General features: G+C 49.3%; 1 protein-coding gene across 8 annotated transcripts in view; it reads right to left on the bottom strand.

Moving 5' to 3' along the window:
- TLK2 (tousled like kinase 2) overlaps nt 1-2,033 on the bottom strand; it is a 41,999-nt gene extending 39,966 nt beyond the window's left edge. For 6 of the 8 annotated variants that reach the window (XM_084222123.1, XM_084222129.1, XM_084222130.1 and 3 more), the window contains exon 1: nt 1,555-2,033. The gene's annotated coding sequence lies outside the window, so the exon portion shown is untranslated. Of the gene's footprint in view, nt 1-1,306; nt 1,437-1,554 lie in introns of those variants that run through there. The other 2 variants (XM_084222124.1, XM_084222128.1) reach the window with 1 other exon arrangement.
- Nucleotides 2,034-19,722: the final 17,689 nt, after the last annotated feature.

Here is a 19,722-nt window from a genome sequence, read left to right as displayed (position 1 = left end):
CCACTGGATGCTGTATTAAAACGAAAACATGGGACCAGAGTGCTATGACTAAAAGCTTCAGAGCTTTTCATCCGTGCTGCATGACTAGAAGAAAAAAAAAGCAACATTTTTTACCCCATAATTTATTTTTGGCCAATCCTGGAAATACTCAAGCTCCATGAACTCCAGATTTCACTGATAACAGTTTTGCTTCTTCCAAGCACAGAATGGGATTATAAGAAGAAAATAATGCACGATTAAACCTTTTAATTTACAAGGTAAAGCATCAGATACTTCTAAAATAACAGCAGCTTTTACACCCTGGATGTACCTGGAGTACCTCTTGGCAACCCAACACTATGGATGGCCTTATTTGAAGGGTTAAAAACTTACCCAGCATAACTGTGTAAACAGGTTAAAAATCAGGAAATACATAATTCAAATCCTGAACTGAGAAAAAATGGGACAAAATTCACTGTTCCTTATAACTGTGAATCACATCTTCCCAACTGCACCAATCAAGTTCATTTCCAGAAATGTCTGTTCCAGTTTCATTTTCTGGACTAAGGTAGAAAAAAATAAAAAGGCTAGAAACAAAAGATAAAGATTTGCTGTGTAAAGAGCATATGCGATGAGGAAAGTTCTTGAAGGGCACCAAGTGCCCTCTAGAACAGGCTGTGCACAATTGTTCCTTTTATGAACTGTCCATTTTGTCCCTGCTGCTTCCTCCAAACGCTGCGGCTCCAAGTCACAGGGGCAAAGTGAATCCATCCGGGGGCATTCTCAACTGCTCTCCCAAATCATTCCCAGGCTTCAAAAACTAATGGGATCCTAAAAGTGGTTATTAAACAACCATATTTCTGCCACAGGCTCTAAAAGCCCAACAAAGCTCTCAGCCCAGTTTTGAAAACAGGAAATCTGAGCAGCGAGGAAAATGACAGACAAGCCAAGATGTTCAAGCTCTCCCAGGGCTCTCGTCCATCATCGGGCGACCATCCGCAGGGAACTGCATCCCCACAGCGGGACACTGCTCGGGGGAAGGGGCTGACACAAGTTCCCCCCGCCGGGGGCTGCTCCGGGACCCGTTGCACCCCTCCAGGCAGGGATGGCATTCCCTCCTGTCCTCCTGGGAGGGGATTTCCAGCACCCCTCTCCTACCCACTCGGGACGAAGAGGCACCAGCCGCCAAGCGAGCAGCCTTGCCCCGCTGCCAGCTGCTGCACCGCCTCGGCCTCTTCCTCCTCCCCTCCAGCACCGCCTCAACCCTCATCCCGAGGCTTCGCAGGCCAGGCCCCTCCGCCGCCCCCGCGCTGCCCCCAGCTCTCACCCCCGCCCGCCAGGCCGGGCCGGGCCGGGCCGCGGGGCCTGCGCTGCTCCGTGCCCGGCGAGGGCCCCAGGCCGCGCTGCCTCCGCCCTGGGTCTCAGGCCGCGGCCCTCTCACCGTGACCCGGGCCGGCCCGCGGTACCAGCCCCAGCCACCGCCTTCCCCGTGGCAGCCCCCACCCACTCTCGGGCCGGGCGGGGACGAGGCGAGAGGTGTCCCCACGCTGCCCCCGTCGCCCCTGGGGGTCTCACCTGGCGCTGCCGCTCCTGCCGCCGCCGCCCGGCCCAGGGCTCCCGGCACCGCGCGGATCCCGCCGCCGCCGGGGGCAGGAGCAGCAGCAGCAGCAGCAGCAGGAGGAGGAGGGAGGGAGGGAACCTGCTGCTGCGGCGGCGGCGGCGGCACGGGCGAGAAGAGGAGGCCGGGGGCGGCTCCGCGGCTTCCACCGCGGGCACCGGGGCTGAGAAGGGCGGAGGGGAAGGGTGGCGGGGGGGTGGAGAAGGAAGGCTCCGGGCTGGGGGTAGGCCGCGGATCCTCGGCCTCGCGTGAGGGGCCTGGCCGGGCCGGAGCGTGCGCGGGCCGGCGGCGGCAGGACAAAGGCCTCGCGGGAAGACCCGGCGGCCAGGTGGGGCGGGCGGGCGGGGCGGGGGGTGCACGGGGCCGGCGGGCGCGGTGGGGCCGGGGCAGGTGCGGCCCCTCGTCCCTCCCGCCCCGCGGCGCTGGGCCCGGCCCGGCCGATGGGGGCACACGCGCTGGGGAAACCGCGCCGCGTCTCGCGAGACTTGCGCGGCGGGAGGGGGGAGGGGGTCAGAGGGGGCGTGGCTTTAACTAGGTGGGGCCTGAGGGGGCGGAGGGAGGGGCGGGGGCGGCAGGTGGGGGGTGGGGGGGTCAGTGGGGCTTGGGGGTCAGGGCAGGTCGGGGAGGGCAGGGGGGTAGCAGGGGATCAGAGTTTTACGGGATCCGGGGTGGGGCTTGGCCGTCATTTGGACCTGCGGGTCAGGGCAGGTCTGAGGGGGCAGGGGGCATGGCAGGTGTCACGCACGGCAGGTGTCACAGAGGTCTGGGGGAGCAGCAAGGGGTCAGGATGGACCATGGAGTTACGGGATAAGGGAGGGCTGAAGGGGCAGCAGGCTCAAGGGTAGTTCAGATCTAGCTTTGGGATGGGGACAGGCCTGGGGGGCATTGGGGAGTAATACACGTGTAGGGAGGAAGCAGAGGTTCAGAGTCCCGTGGGGTCAGGGGGACTGGGGTGGTAGGCACAAGGCAGGGTCAGAAGGGCCTGGGGGTCAGGGCAGGTCTGGGGGGCGCAGGACGTATGGAGGGTGGTCAGACAGGGCTGAGAGGTGACAGAATGTCAAGGTGGACTATGGGGTCATGGAGGGATGAGGGGGCAGGCACAACGCGGGGGTTGGATCCAGCCTTGGGGTGAGGTCAGGGCTGAGGGTCAGCGGGGGGGGGGCAGGGGGTGATCACAGGTGGCAGGGCTGCAAGGGTCAGGGGGCAGAGGGTGCTGGGACATGACAGGCACAAGGAGGGGGTCAGATCCAGCTAGGGCCTGGGGGCGGGGCAGGGCAGGCCTAGGGACATGCCACCACCAGGGGAGCAGAGGTTGACCTACCCCCTGTCCCAGGATGGCCCAGAGAGAGGGTGCAGGTATGACATCCCACCCTCCAGTTCCTCTCCAGTCTCCATCTTACACACCCACGAGCAATCTCACTCCCCAAACCACCCTCATCCCCTGGAGTAAAGGGTGCAAGGGCACCTTAGCACCCCCAACTCCATCCTTGCCCCCTGGGAACACCACCTGGAATGGGCCGGGCCCCTGGTTCGGGGCTGATCCAATAGGTATATCATCTGTGAGAAACAACCCAGGTGCCTCAGCAGCCCCCAAGACACACTCTCGCCTTTCCAAGGCGAAACTGCCACCACAGTTGGGAAAACAGGCCCCAAAATTAATAAAGAAAGGGCTTGTTCCAGCTGGAATGGAGCAATTCCACTGCAGTTCATTCGGCTCATTGCAGGCAGCAGGGGCAGGACCCAAAGCGCTGCGGGTGTTGCACCCACTTGCTCCAAGGCTGAATCAGCTTTCCTAAAAGCAAACAAGCGGAGAGGATTGTTGGGAAAGGAAGTGGCCAGGCCTGTCCAAGGGGAGGCAGGCGCGGATTAGCAATGGGAGCAGAGGTTCCTGGAGCTCGATAAAGGATTTGCCAGGGCTGGGAACGCAGAGGGAGCTCTGTCCCCTCCCCTTCACTACGTGACATTGAGCGATTTATGACCAAACTGGAGCCGACTAGTTTGCAAAAGAGATGTGGCGAGGAGGCAGCAGAGCATCACGGAAAAATTGTTCCTGCAAGGCGACGGGGGAAATTGTGTTATTTTAAAATTGCTAATTTATCGTACTTTGTTAAGTTGGTGCAGCAAATGGCTCTGGGAGTGCTGCCTGCTTGTGCAAGCTGCTTTTCCTGTGCTTTAATCTGTTTTTTTTTTCAGTACAAGAGCCACTCCAGTTTCAGCTCCTGCTCTGTAAGTCACATTTTCAGCACAATCAGCAGCAGAAATTTGTAAAATAAATAATTAAATAAATATTTGTTTGTGTCTGTGTTGGGTTGTGTTTTTAAAGAAAAAATCCTGGAGTAAATATTCCATCAGCTGGTAGCTAATTACAGCCATTTAGGGAACGTTAATTAGGACCACTTGCAGTGAACATTGTTCAAGGAGGTTTAAATTTCATTAGTGCATTTCAGTTTGATTTTGGGTGGAGAGAGGAGGAGTTGTGGGAGCTTTTACACCTAATAAAGGGACTGACTTACTGAATCCCCCAGCTCTTCTGGACTCCAATGCCCTAAGAAATACCTACAACTCCAAAGGGAGCAGTTCACCCCCTCAGAGTGCCAGAAGTGGACACCAGTGGCAACCAATCTATGGTACTGTCCCCCATCTTTGTGTTTTAGGGGTTATAGGGAATCATTTTGGTCTAATTTTTCCTGTGCTTTTTTGACAGCGCTTGATGGGGCAATTCCTCCTCCTTCTCTGTACATTGCTAGGGACTGCATTGCCAGGTATCACAAGGCCATCAGTACTTCCATGTTGGCCACCAGAAGAAACTTTTGCTGTCACAGAATCACGGAATGGTTTATGTTGGAAAGGTCCCCAAAGGTCCTGTCCCACCCTCTACCACAGGCAGGGACATCTTCCACCAGACCAGGTTGCTCTGAGTCCCATCCAACCTGGCCTTTTACACTTTCAGGGATGGAGCAGCCACAACCTCTGTCATTTCCTGATGGTCATTTGCTCACTGTCATTTTCACTGAAATCACAGACCAATGCCCCTCTTTTCCTTCCCTCCAGCAGGACCAAATTCCCAGGGAGAGCCTCCTGGAGAATCCACTGCAGCCAGGAATGTTTTCCTAGACATCCCTTGATGCACCACTGAGTTCCAGGCCTGTCAGAGGACCCATGGCAACAGCCCTGGGCTCTGTCGGGTCAGGCTAGAACAGAAGGTGGTGACATCTGATAAGGAACAGATAAACTGAGGTTGCACTGTCCTCCTCCTCTGACTCCCCCTCTCCTGCCCTGCATTCCTCTGAAATAATTGGGGTTTCTCTTCTCACTCCCAAATTCAGGACTGGGGCACATCCCCTTCAGCACATTCTGTAAAGGCAGCCCTTGTGTGTTGCCGTCCAAGTGCTCTGCTAGCTCAGCTCTGCTACTGGATGCCCAGAAGCTCATCCTCGCTGTACTCGTGTCCTTCCTGACACTCCTCTGCTGCACACTGAACTATGGTCCTCTCCACCTTCAGCTGCTCTGAAGAGCAGCTCAGAGCAACACTTCCAGCTGCAATTTCCTTTCCAAGCAGACATGGCAGCTGGTCCCTTTGTGGCACAGAGAGGGAAGGAATCAACAAGTTGTAACTGTATTTCTGGCTGTAAGCAGGAATTTCAGAGCAGCCTTTACGGATCCCACTTGCCGTCAGCAGAGTACAGGTAAGTACAAGGGATTTTTAGAAAAGTTTGTCAGATAACAGTAGGAAGGAAGTTACTGGATAAATTTCCCAGTGATCTCAGAACTTTTTACTCCTACACTCCATCAGGACACAGCTCTGAACAGAGATGCACTGCACAGCCCAGCCTGGTACAACACTTCCAACTGTGCTGTGCCAGCACACGTGAGACTGGGCTCCCTGGAACAGCAAAGGTCTCTCAGGTAAAAATATAATTATCAGTGTTGATACACCACACTTGGACTATTTTTTATGACATGTTCTCTCCTGGGAGCTGATCCCCCAGGGTTGGACTCAGCAGAGAATTGGTGGAGTTTGTTTTATGTTGGTGGATTTTTTGTTTTGTGGGGTTTTTTTTGTTTGTTTGTTTGGGTTTTTTTAGGGTTTTTTTTTGTTTGTTTGGTTGGTTTCTTTTGGTTGTTTTTTTTGGGTTTTTTTTTTTTTTTTTCAATAAGAAAAGCCTACTTATCAGAAGGTGCTTCTGGTCAGAAAAGGTCAGCTTATTTTTGTTCTTACAGGGAAAGGTTTGCTCTTCAAAGTGGCTGGAATATGTAAATAGGTCATCATTTTGTACAGGAAATTTTCTGATTCAATTAAAAATTCTAATGTCAACTTCTAAGATACTACTTCTAAAAGCTTATAAACCCTCAAAACTAAAACCATGTAAGGTTAGAAATCAAGATTCTATTGACCTCAACTTGATTTTTCCCATCATATTACAGTTAGGGAGCAATTTCTGAGTGTTTCACATTCCAGCCCAGCAAGAGAAGAGACTATTTGGACCTCCAAGAATTCTCATGCAGGAAAACTCCTCCTTCCAGCCCACACCTGAGTGACATATGAAACTATTCTGTTTTCCCTTTTTCTCATTAACTTTTAGAGTCCCTAAGCTTTGAACCTTTCAGAGGAGCTCGTTATGAGCAACAGAGCATGCCCATGGCTGACCAAATATTATCTCATCCATGGAGACAAGCCAGCTCTCTGCCAGCATCAGCTCTGCCAGATCTCTCCTGTCCACATCCTGCTCTCCAGGTCTGCCATCAACCAGTGTTAATGCCTCTGATTACATTGCTATCGTAGCTCTCCTCTTCTTGTCTAAGCCTCCCTGGATGTCAGTAATATGCCTAGTCCACAGCACTTGTATCATGTTTTGAAGAACCACTCAGCTGCCACAGCCATTTTCTTTGTCACTGGAGCTTGTAGCTCCCCTCCACAAGCACAGCACACTCAGCAAAACAGCAGCAAGCCCTGCCTTCCCACCACAGCTTCTCTGCTAACCCACAGGTTAGTTTAGACCAAAGCTGGGTAAGATTTTATAGAGATTTTAACAGAGCATATAACAAGTTCCTTCTGCCTTCAATTTTAAAAAGATAAAATGTCAGAAGTAAAAATTCAGATCTTTTTAATGTGTTTTTGGTGACTTTTCATTGTCTCTGCTTTCCAGGCTTGTGGAATACTCTAACTGCATTTTCCCAAGCATTTCTGTACTGCCATAAGGTCTGAAATCTACTGATATAAGGTACACAACAGAAGAGCTGAGAGTCCTCGGTGATACTAGGACACAGGCAGCTGGGGACTGGAGAAAAACAACAAATAGCCTGAATCTTTAAAACGTAAAAGTTGGCATAAGTGATCTCAAATCCAGACATTTTATAGCACTGGGGAAAAAAAAACCAATCAAACCCCACAAGAGTACAACACTCAACAGGCTTTTTAAGATTTTAGCACCATGGGATGATGTCACCATCATGCATCACATCCTGAAGAGGCCTACCCTTGTCTGCACAGCAGATATTGTTAGACCTAATGAGGCATGAACTGCCAGTGAAGATTTTTCTAGGCTTGGGGCATTCAAAACATGTCCATTCAAAACATGTTGCCCTTGTGTGGATTCTTGTCTACTAAGGGTAGGCTTCTGCCAACACTAGGAACATTGAAAGTGCCTTTCCTCATTTTCCTTGGGGAGACAACTGGTATTTGAGATTTGAGCGCCTCAAAGATAACATGCCATTGCCTAACTCCCTCCTGAGGCCATTCAGAGTCTCCACCCTCCTACACAATGGAGTTTATCTCTGAGGTTGTTCCTGCCCCTCCCTCTCTCTATACCTTCAGGTATCCCATTAGGGAGGCTTTGATACCCAAACCCAGTAGGAAACCATCCAGGTCACTCAGCCTTCACAGAAGGAGCAAGCCATGCGCAGCCCCAGAGCCCTGATCCAAGGCAACGTGTGTCCTGCTGCTGGAGGAGGAAGGCAGCTGTGTGCAAGCACCTGGAATTGTGCAGCCACCTGGAACTGCGCAGCCGCCATGGCCCAGCTGACGGGAAAAAAGCCTTGCAGGTAGGAAAGAAAGATCTCTGCATTGCCAAAGAACACACTACTGGAAACGTCCGCTGGTTCTGCAAGCATTTGGAACAATGTGATCCTCCTGAATGTGCCAGCAAGTCCTTCCCTGTCCTTGCTCACTCTTGGATTCCCAGAATACAAGAGGACTTTATTCTCAATGGGGATTGCCCCCTGCTTTTCTTTTTCCTGCATAAAATGGACAAAACTGTGGTCAGAGACAGGATGGAGTTGAGCTGCAGGCTGTGGCATGCACCTGCAGGAGCACATCGGAGCACAAAGAAGCACATGGCAGCGCAGACAGGCTTGTCTCTGCCTGACCTTGGCGGGAGGAGGTGCCTCGTGGCAGAGCCCTGCAGAGAGGAGCCTGCCAGAAGCTGACAGACGGGTGAACAGCCGTGACCACCCCACAGAAGGATATTAAGAAAGCGTGTTGCTGACATGGTGATGGGCGATAGGTCGCTTAGTGAGAATTACCGTATTAGGAAATACTGTGTCTTGAAGAAGTGTATAAAACCAGCTTGTTTCTTTGAATAAACGATTCTGATTCCCTGCCAGTCTGAGTCCGTACCTCAGTTGTTAAAAATGGCATCCCAAATTGGGACTTGATAGGCAACTAGTGGTTGCACTGGTAGTAACACTCAGTTGAACTTTACAGGCGGCTGAAAAGCAGCCTGGGAGCCGAAACGAAGCTTGGGAGCTGAAATGAAGCTCATGGTGCCAATCAACTTTTCTGCAAGACTGAGGGTAGCAGCTGAGAATGATGGGCGATGAACAGAACGTTGCAGAGACGTTAGGAGAGATTTTAAAAAAGCACGACAGGAAAGTTGAATCTACAAATTTGGACAGACTCTTCTTCTGGGTAAAAGACTATGATTCAACTTTAGATGACACCAATATTTTTGACCCTCAGACGTGGGAGACTTTTGGGCATACGTTGTGGGACCGAGTTTTGCAAGTCAATGCAGCGCTGACAAAGCTTTTGCATCTGTTGTGGACTGTGTGCAAGGCACTCATGGTGCATGCAGCACCCGCAGACTGGACAATGAAGGATGCTTGTGCCACTGCAGTAGCTGTGCTGACCCCTTCTGCACTGCCAGCAAATGACGGTAAGTCTGTTGGGGCTGATGGAGGAGAACCAGAAGATGGCTTCTGGTTCCCGGACCCACTTGATTCTGGAGGGGACCCTGATAGTATCCTAGAAGTGCTTGCTCTGCCCTGTGCCATCAGGTGGAGCCGTGTTGCGGTGAACAGCTGGAGCAAGGTGGGCCATTTGTGGTACCATGTCCCCTCTCTGTTTGTCCTCTGCAAGAGTGTAGCAGCAGCAGCAGGAGGGAGTGGGGAGCCGCAGGGGCACAGCGCTGTAGCGGCAGTGGTGAGTGCAAGGTGCCAAGCACATGGTGCCGGGCACATGGCAGGGCTGTGCCATGCTGACAAGCATATGGCACAGCCAGGGAACGGCAGCAAACACTGTGCCGGTGACAGAGCAGGTCCGGTGGGACGTGTGCAGCTCTCTCCATGTGGGCAGTAAGAAGGTGACCCAAGTAGCCTGGTGGCACCAGCAGGTGAAGTGCCACGTCCCTGCTCCCTGCACAAGGCAGGGTTTGCCCAGGGAGACTAGGGGCCATCTTCTGCAGGGATGGCTGCAAGTTTGGCATAAAGTTCCTGCTGCTGGTCTGTGAAACTGTGCTGTTTTTGTTACTCAGAATGTTGCCACAGTCCTGGAGCCTATCTCAAAGATTGCTTTTTTAACACACCACCTTGTGACCCCCTGGATTGCTCTAATTGCTTTTTGTTATGGATGCTCCTGTATTTTTAAGTACTTTTTTTCTCTTGTTAAAAACTAACTTTGTATTTTCGCTAAACTGTAGATTTTGACATGACTGTTAATTAGATTTAAGGTTAACTGGATGATGGTAGTATATTTCTGGATCCAGAATTAATACATACAGTTTTTATGAAGCAATTTAGTTGTAAGATAATTATTTAATGTTACTTATATGCATTCTTTTGGTTACATTAATAAAGGTTTGCTTGTAGTTATTTTGGCAAAACCCTCCCAGTCAAGACTTGGGCCCTGGCCTAGCCCTGGCCCTGGCTGGTTAAGAAAATATACCATCAGACCCAAGTATTTCTGCACTAGAGGTGTAATCAATTCAGTCTGACTTGCTGATTTGGTCTTAAAAAAGCTGGACCCCCTTTTGAGGCAAACTTAGAAACCTTGTCCAGGAAAAGTTTTCCAGGCCCTCACTGTGAAATAGGTCTCAGTGGTGGCAAACAGCAGGCCTGTATAAGGCCTTGCAGACTGAATTCTAACTTGGTTCGACATAGCTGTGAGAAAACGAACAGCTCCTCATGAAAACAGAAACCTGTAACGGCAAAAAACAGCGAGTCTCCTTGCAAAAGAATTCTACAGATTAGGACTGTTTTCTTGCACCTGTTTCAACAATCCCAACCATCTCAGCAAAAGAATGAAAACAGTATCTCATGAAGAACCCTTTCTTGCAGGTAGACATCTTGTTCAAGACTGACCAATTACTGTGGAGTAACAGCTTATTACTGACCAATAGGGGAGAGACATGGGAGGGTTTATAAAACTATATAAAGGGATATATAAAATAAAGTGGTAGATTTTTTCACATCTTGAAAGACTGTGTCTTGTCTCTCTGAAGCAAGGTCAACAGCAACAGGCCTTTCCAGCGATGGCAGACTGTGGGTGATGGTAAATTATTTAGGCAGTTAAAGGTATTACCTGGTTTATTTTTGCTCAGTAGTGCTTGTTTTTCTTTAGATGCATTGTTTTACTGGGTTGAAATATGTTCATGTTATAGTTGTTAAAACAAAAAAGAGGGGGTGTGGGGATGGGCTATATTCCCCACAAAGGCCTTACATGTTCTTAATTTTTACAATCACATTCAGAATGACCTAACTGCATTCCAACAACATTTTTGCGAATCACAAGCTCACTCAGACTTACTAAGAATCTTGAAAGTAGAAAATGGGAAGGACCCTTTCCATTGATAACCTGGGGGCAAAGTTCTGCTTGTGTTTTCACAGATTCCAGTCCACGATGGGTACCTGCAAGAGTGATCCAACCAGCCTTGGTTGTTCTGGCTTTATCATCAGCTCGTGGGGAAGCTGAGAGAACAAGATGAATGGAGCTTGTTTGGTTTGTGTTGTGCGCCAATGTTGGAATGTTCTAATGTTGGGAGTGTTTTGTTTAGTGATTCTTATTTGTATAAAACAAAAAAGAGGGAACTGTGGCCAGAGACAGGATGGAGTTGAGCTGCAGGCCGTGGCATGCACCTGCAGGAGCACATCGGAGCACAAAGAAGCACATGGCAGCGCAGACAGGCTTGTCTCTGCCTGACCTTGGCGGGAGGAGGTGCCTCGTGGCAGAGCCCTGCAGAGAGGAGCCTGCCAGAAGCTGACAGACGGGTGAACAGCCGTGACCACCCCACAGAAGGATATTAAGAAAGTGTGTTGCTGACATGGCGATGGGCGATAGGTCGCTTAGTGAGAATTACCGTATTAGGAAACACTGTGTCTTGAAGAAGTGTATAAAACCAGCTTGTTTCTTTGAATAAACGATTCTGATTCCCTGCCAGTCTGAGTCCATGCCTCAGTTGTTACACATAATAACATTCTACCTTACAGGGCTTTGGAAAGCCTTATTTAGATAAACTGCTCTAAGATTTGTGTAAGAGGAAAATTAAATCAACATCCTATTGTAAAGCTTGAGTTACTGCACACACTTTTTTCTAAGTATATTCAGCCTCTTTGTGAATGTCTGCAAATACATTCCAACCTTCCAAACGAGGCTCATCTCAGTAGGGAAGAAGTCACTTGCAGTTGTGGAAAAGTCAAGATTTAATTTTCTGTGTAACCTCCATTGACCTCTTCACATCCACTATTGGCACTGAATGTGGAAAAAGCTATGTGGCTGTGTAATTACAGAGTGCAGTGAGGTGGCCCTGCACAGGTACTGCTCCCCAGGTGAGGGGGATATGCAGCATGCCTTGAGCCTGTTCCCAGGGACGAAGGAGTCTGAGGGGGGATCAGGCAGTTTAATCTCCAAATGAGGAAAGCCACATCCAGTGACCCGGGGGAAAGGTGATACCTCTTTCGTTACACCTGAGCAGATCCCCTTGCGTTCCACACACAGCACAGAGGTATGTGCCTGGCCCATGTGACCAGGGACTATCAACAGCAGCTTCCCACTTCCCAGGAGCTGAAAGTAAGTTTCATATTCCAAAGATCTGGCAATCCCCCAGAACTCCATAACTTCCACATAAAATGAAATTACAAGAGCTACAAGGATCTTTATCCAAAGATAACCTGAATACAGCAGTCACGCTCCACCCCAAAATCAAGATGCTGATCCCACGCTATGTTTGTACTTGCAGTGAGGGCTTTTTAGGGTTAACACCAGAGAGCACAGTTTAGAACAGCAGGGTCCAAACCTCACCAGGATTTTCTTCTTTCCTGGAAACTGCCAACAGGCTGGGAGCTGCTGGCAGGTGCTGACATGTAAGACTTGCCAGTGAGCTTTGCCATCACTTGCTTTCCAACCACTGCCATTTCCTGCTCATCCCCACTGTGGGTCAAAGACCAAGAATAAAAGCCTTCACTGGCATGACAACTGCCATGCCATACAATCCCTGGGCAGGAGGGAAAAGCAGAAGCACACATGGTTCAGATTCCCTTACCTTTCCTTGCCTGTGTTCCAGCCAAGTGTCCAGGCCTCGCTCATGCTCTTCTGACTCATGCTGTATCCTATTTAGTTCAGATTAGCACTCAGGGCTGCCTACAAAAGTAATTTCCTGCAACGTGCCCCACTTTTTAAGCAACAGAAGCTCCCATTCAGCTAGGCAGTCACACACAGAACCTTACTGCCTTTAGCAAGGGCTAAAAGCACAAACTCCAGGGCTTTGCTGGTTAAGCACAGAGCTGACAACTCCTTTCCTCCAGAGCACCTCACTTTGCAGGAGGGTCCTCAAAAAAATTTCTCCTAATCATCATTTTCCTGGTAATTTCTATCTTGCCCTGAAACACAGTTAAAATCAGAACTTCTGCTGAAGTCAGTGTCTAGGGTCACTACATATAAGAATTTGTGCCAGGAACCCCCATCAAGGAAGAGAAATAGTAACAATAGCAAAAATGGTCCTGATGGTGGCATCCTCTCTCATGGATTTATTTTCCCCAATGTGGCAACAAACAAAAATGGTGGCACTTCTCTGACTGACAAATTAGATCCTGCTGACTTATTAGAACAACGACTGCATGACTTAGTTTCCTTTCATCTGTGTTTACAGAGATGGAAGGATGGTCCCCAAATCCTATAATAATTTGATCCCTGCAGCCCCATCCTCACTTCTAGGCAGTAAAATGTGCATCTTTCAGCAATGCTCAGAAAAAACAGTTATGTTAAGTTTGGGGCTGCAATTCCTGTAGGGAATCCAGTGGGGACAAGCCAGAGTTCATCCCACTGCCAATGACAGCAAGAAGCTTTTCCAGCTTTCGTTATGATGCAGTGCCAAAAGCTGCTGGTGTGTGCTCAAGGAGGTTCCTTCTGCTCACACTTCTATTGAAAATAATCAGGTTTCATTTATCCCAGAGCTCTAGAACTCACTGCAGATTAGAAATGGTAGTGGCATACCCAAAGAAGGCAGAGCAGAATTATTTGGGAGAGAAGATAATTGTGTCTCATCTCACATACCCCTGGTCAAAAGAATTTTTTGATGACCATTGTTGTAACAATCCAAATCACTATGGATGACTAACGTTCTCACTTTGCTGCACTGTCAGGAAGATAAGGTGAAAGCTCTGATTTGGAATTTACAATTTACTTCATTTTGAAGTGACAGCATCAGAAATACCCTGCAGCCTCTTGTTCACATCACCTCCCCTGTTCCCTCCTGCCTCCCAATTCATAGCCTGTCTGTGAAACCACAATGCTCTGAGAATGATGTACCTGGGGAGTCAAAAGCTTCTTTGCCCTTCACTGGAGCCAGTGAAGGCAGTCCTCAGCACCACGGCTGGATCAAAGTCTGTCACCCTGGTTCTTTGAGATTCTCTAAGCCTTCTGATGTTGACATTCTTGTGGGGAACTTTCTCACACACTTTCTGTAAACAACTCATTGTTTTTGCATTCCTCTGTGGAGGAGGAGAGAGTTGATAGACTGTTGGTTAAACCAGTGTCTGTGGAGAGGTGTCACTGTCACCCTCCAATCCACTGTCACCTTTGTAAAACTATAAATTTTGGAGTCAGAAAATAAACTACCTCTTTTCTTCTTCACCCTGAGAGTGGTGTGTGTGTGTGTTCTTTCGTGTCCTACAGCGACAAAAGTCCTTTCTGAAGGACTAGCTCTAAGTCCAAATCTAAGTCACAGGCTGGACGCCATTATCACTACATGAAAGAATTATAAGAGGGGTCACAACAGGTGATGATAAAGTTCCCTTCCAGCCAAAACATTCTATGAATCTCCAAGGAAATTCACCATCTTCTGGCAAGACTGAGGACCAGATTTTCCAAAGTGTAAGAATGCCTGGCTCCAAGATCGCCAGGGCAGCGCATGTGAAGAACTATGAAATCATCTCTTCTGCTTGGCAGGTTCATCAGGCCACGCTGGCATTGCCTGTAAGCCACAGACCAAAAGACTTGGAATGCTGGGAACAAAATCAGAGCAGAAATGCTTAGAAAGGCTTTAGAGTTAACATTACTCTGCTAAGAAGGAAGAGGGGAAAGAACCTCCCAAAACACTAATGGCACCTAACTTGTCTTTTCAGCATGGTAAAAGTCAATGTGGAGATTTCCTTTGAACATGCTGGAAAGCTTGAGCAACCCAGACTGCTCAGCAGGCCCAAAGTAGGAATGGCAGAAGCTGCTGCAAGTCAGAAACAAGGTACTTGAGCAGAGCTGTGTGGGAGGCAAGGCCTGGAGTGGCAGGAGAGCAGCAGCTTCTGAGAGAAGAGGAGCTGGTAGGGATTAGTTAAGAAAGCTCAAACAGTATCTTTCTGTAGGAGGCCTGGCTCAATTCGAGAGCATTAACTTGTTGCTTTCTGAACACCACCAAGAGGACAGGAAACAAAAGCACATCTGCCCAGCATGGGCCCTGCTGAGTGACTGCTTAAATACTCCAGCAGAACTAAGAGCATTAAGAAAGGCAAAAAACCACTTCAATGGCTCCAGGCTCACAGGGCTGCAAGTTTTTGCTTGAAGTTGAACTTAAATCAGGCAACTAGGATAAAGCCTTGAAAGCACAAATAAATAAGCCTTCATTTTCTCCCATTCAGGAGTTTGAATTTAAAGGGGAGTCCATCAACTTACATAAATTGTGTTTAAATTAAAAACATATTTTCCTGCACTGCTTACAAGCCTTTGGATGATTAATTAATAAGGCATTTTTCAAATTACTTTAATTCACACTAATTATGCTGATTGTGTACCCCAATAATTTTTTCTTGCTGGGAGATAAAGCTACCCCAGGAGGAGGTCTTCCTTCAGGGACCAAGACGGAAAGAGGGAAAGGACCCCAGGGAACTGCTTGAGGCTCCACTAACACAGAGGAGGTCTGTCACTGAGGTAGTTACATGAGTCATGTCAAGTCTAATGCTCACAGGGCTCTTGCTAAGCCTGACTCTGCACCTGGATAAGCTGAGGAGACTTCAGCTTGCTCACCTGCTGCCAGAGGATTTGAGCTGTGTTTTGCCTAGACCTTGGCTGAGGCCTCAGCCTTGCCAGGGAACCAGACTTTATAAGTTTAGCATGAAAACATAGCAGTGACTGCAGAGCTTCTGGGGTGGGTCAGGCTTGTGCTCAGCAGAAGCCAAATAGGAATTTTTACCTACTGGATTCCCAGAGGACAAGAGCTACATAACCACCACGGGACCTTCAAAGGAAGACCAGACCCTTCTACAGGATCACTGCTTCAACAGAACCACATCTATCACTTCAAGAGGACTGCAGTCACCATTTAACAGGACCATGACCAACAGGGTGTCAGGTCGTATCCTGACTCTGTCAGGTTAAGCCTGTGTTTCTTGCCTTTATCTACCTTCCCTATTAAACTGTAGCTCTGACCTGGGATCTCCCATTGGCTTGTTTTCAAACTAGCACAGCCTCTCTTCTCTGGTTCAAGATAGCAGTTATTTCATAATCTATGTGGCTCTAGAGGTGACAATGTCAAGCTCCAAATATGAGTGTCTGGCAAACAAAATACAGGGGAGCTGCGCTTCAGCCAGCAGGACACACACAACATATCTTGATGCTTCATGTACTAAAATACGGCAAGAGATACCAGCCAAGGCTTTTTCTTCTTCAGCTAAAGGGCATGCACTAGTGAGACTTCTAACAGGAGAAGAAAACTGTAGTTCTGTAAGGGTGGCCCAGGCTCACACAAGCACACGAGGTTTTTTGTGGAATACGAGGTTGTAACTGTTAAACTGTTGAAATTGCTAAGGCTTATGCTCACCAGGCCCTGTGGGAAGGCACAGCAGCAGGCCGGACGGGTGGGAGGCGGTTGAGGGGCGAGAGGCAGTTATGAGCAGGAGAGAGTCACTGAGTGACAGCTGGGAGTGAGGTTGTGATTGGCTGGAGGAACGCGTGGGCAGTGTAGGAGCAGGAAGCTGATTGGGTGACAGGATGTGTGGCCAGCAGCACTGCGGCCGAGCCAGCCAATGGGTGCCCTCTTTCTGTTAAGTTCTGTTAGGCCTGGGCTTGGTTTCAGTTAAGTCAGGTGGAGATTAAAGGTATAAAAAGGGGCGATTTCTACCATAAAGCAATCTCCTTTGGATGCATAAGGAGGTACGTGTCACTTTGTTCCCCATTGCTACAGAATGGCTGGCCTGAATCGGGACCTTTAAAGTGGTGCAGGGTGTGTGTTATTGCTCTGGTAGCAACTCCCACTGAGTTAAGGGATGGGCCGGCTGGGAAGAGTCTAAGAGGGATCCAGAGGAAAGGATCCAGGAAAGTTTGGGAAAGAACTCAAGAATCAAAAGTGCATGCACCTCAACCTAGCATAGGTGAGTATACCCATGTGGCAGTGGGGGTTTGAAAATACTTGGTCTCTCCCTGCCTATAGCAGTGGGGGTTTGAGGAGTGTGTTTTCTCTCTGTCTGGGGTTGTTTGCCCCCTGTCTTGCCATGACAGTTATAATAATTCCAGATTTTTCTCTGTCTATCCTCAAAAATCCTGCCCCTGTAGATTGTCTGTCATGACTTGTTACACCCCTTTATCTAGAGAATTCGCTGTCAGTTACGATTTTTCCTTTCTGCCATTGGTCTGTGACTTTCCTGCTCTAGGCTATGTTTACATTTGTCCCCCCCAGTCTCCTCCTAGCTAGCCAGACAGTCCTTTCCCAGGATTCCATTCCCCCCTCCATAAAAGACACTCTTTGTCTGTTTCCCCACTCTCTGCCACTGCCCCCTCTTCGAGCCGCTCAGCTTTCATGCCCCACCAGCACCTGTGCCCTGCTGGCACCCATGCGGCGCAGCTCTTTGCAGCTGGCACCGCTCTCCGCCGTGAGAAAGAAGAACACCCGCGTGGCATCAGCTGCTCCGCTCCTGCTGCGGCAGAGATCGCTGTCGCCCACGCAGCCGTGGCTCCTGCCGCAGGAGAGATCGCTGCTGCGGCCACCACCGCCCGCGTGGCCGCCGCTGCCACTGCCCGTGAGTGCTGCGTCACCTCCCTCGCTTCGGCGCTGCAGCTGCCGCGGGAAAGAATAACTCCTGTGCCGCGCTGCCGATTCCACGCGGCGGCGCCCCGGCACCGCTTCTGCGTGGGAAAGAAATACAGCAGCTCAAAGAAGCAAGCAAAGATTCCTTCCTTTTTTTCCTTTGCACTGATCCTTTGGCGTTAGGTCCGCATTTATTGGCCGTTTCTGGTCCTCTGGATCCCAGCCAGTGGCCGAACCGTGATCCTCCCTGCCGGTAGGGCGCAGCCACTCCTGGGGGCCATGCCGATCGACCCCCGCGATCGGGACGCAACATCACACCCGTGGAAAGAATATGGGAGGTGGAATATCCCTGGAACAAAGCAAGAGCTTGGACCAGCTATGGCGGCTCCTACATCAGCAATCTATTAATATGGCTGATGTGAAACTGAGCACCCTGCTGCACGGGGTGTCTAGTAGTGTTAAAGCTTTTCCCTTTAACAGACCCCTTTCATCAGACTGGCAAGCGGTGGGGCAGAGACCTTTTGATACCACCAAAGACGGCTATGCTGAAACTTGTGAGCACCTGGTCATATGGGGGACAATCATGGTGGCCATTAAAGTAAATTGTGTGAATGGCAGCCATTATGCAGCTTCAGAAATTGATTTCCCTGAACCCTCAGTGCCATCAGACCCTGTATACAACCCTGAGGTTAACCCATACTCTGCAGAATTGCCTTACCCTGAGATTAACCCAAGCCCCAAAGAATTGCCTTACCCTGATGGAAATCCTTGTGTAGTTGATCCCCTCAGTGTGGAGTTCCCGTGTGACAGGCGGCTGGCAGGCTCTCTCCCTGCCCAAAATGGCGACGCAGTAGTCCAGCATTGGCAGAAATGCAGGGAAGCCGCCATGAAGGAGGGCAACTTGGCGGTTGTTACAGCCTGCCCAGTAATACATGTGTCAAAAGAACACCGGTGTACCAAGAGCTAAACTATAAAGTAATTAAAGAACCGAGGACGCTAGTGAAAGAAAGGGGCATATCTTCCCATCGCACCCTAAGATACTTAGAGACTATCAGTACTACGTTTGTCCTCATACCGCATGACTAGAAAAGCATAATGAAAATGATTCTAACAGCGGCGCAGTTTGCAGTCTGGCTATTCAATTACTGAGAACTGTGTACAACTGGCGGAAGCACTGTGAGACAGAAATCCAGCAATTGTCGTTGCAGCTGACCAGGGCGGGTGCAGTCCCTTAAGCACAGGCAGGCTACCCATGTGATGTGTATGATATCATCACCCACCCAGCTTTGCAAGCATTGCAGTGACTCCCAGGGAGGGGTATCAATTCTAACATGTTGTTTGCTAAGATTTTACAGGGTCTGGAGGAGTCGTTTGTGTAGCTCCCTGACAGACTACAAGCCGTGCTCTCCTGGCAACTTGATAATGAAGCCAGAGTTACTCTGTTGAGGCAGCTTGCTTTCACAAACGTGAATGAAGACATTCTTCGTTCGTGAAGATATGCCTAGAAAGGCATTGCTCGCTGTTCGCAACTCACATACTTGTGACATAGCAGATATGGTTAGAGCATGCAAAAATGTGGGAACTACTGCTTACAATACTAAGTCTTAAGCAGCGGCTTTAGCTGCACACTTCCAAGTTTTCGACATGCAGGCGGGGGGTTGTTTTAAATGCAGTTCCATGGGTCATTTTAAAAAGGATTGCCCTCAACAAAGGGATGGGATAAAAATACCACCTAGAGATTGTCCTTGGTGTGGAAGAGGGAAGCATTGGGCCACTGAATGCTGCTCCCAGTACCCTGTAAAAGGGAAAGCTACACAGCCAGAAAGCTTCTGGCAGGGGGCAGGTCTGCGCACCCCAGAGAACTAAAAAAATGCAAGGCAAAACATTTGACAAGAAAGCTCCTGCCTGCAACCACAGAAGTGTAGGGCTGCACCTTGCTTCCAGAGAATTAGTAACTCTTATGACATCTTCACTGCACATAGTTCCTACTGGAGTGTGGAGAGCCCTTGGTAATAGCATCCATGCTTTGCTAATAGGGCATTCCTCTGCAACTAAATTGGGACATTTTGTACTACCTGGAGTTGTTGATTCGGATTATGAAGGACAAATACAAATTATGCTATGGACTCCTGTGGCACCCTTCTTTATACCTGCAGGTCAATATATAGCACAGCTTATTCCCTTTTCCAACAAAACCCCTAGTGGCAAGGGTAAACATGGCACAAATAACTTTGGTAGCACAGGTCAGCCACAGGTTTTCAGGACAAGCTCTATTACAACAGCTCAGCCAACCTTAATTTGCAGTATAGATGGCAAAAAATTTAAAGGGCTTGTTGATACTGGAGCTGATGTCTCTATTATAAAAGCAAGGAATGGCCTAGTAATTGGCCCACAATCAGCCCC

The sequence above is a fragment of the Fringilla coelebs genome, assembly GCF_963513975.1.
Source record: "Fringilla coelebs genome assembly, chromosome: 27".
Classification (NCBI taxonomy): domain Eukaryota; kingdom Metazoa; phylum Chordata; class Aves; order Passeriformes; family Fringillidae; genus Fringilla; species Fringilla coelebs.
Note: the sequence above shows the minus strand (reverse complement) of the source record. Positions and strands in the feature narration are given on the sequence as shown.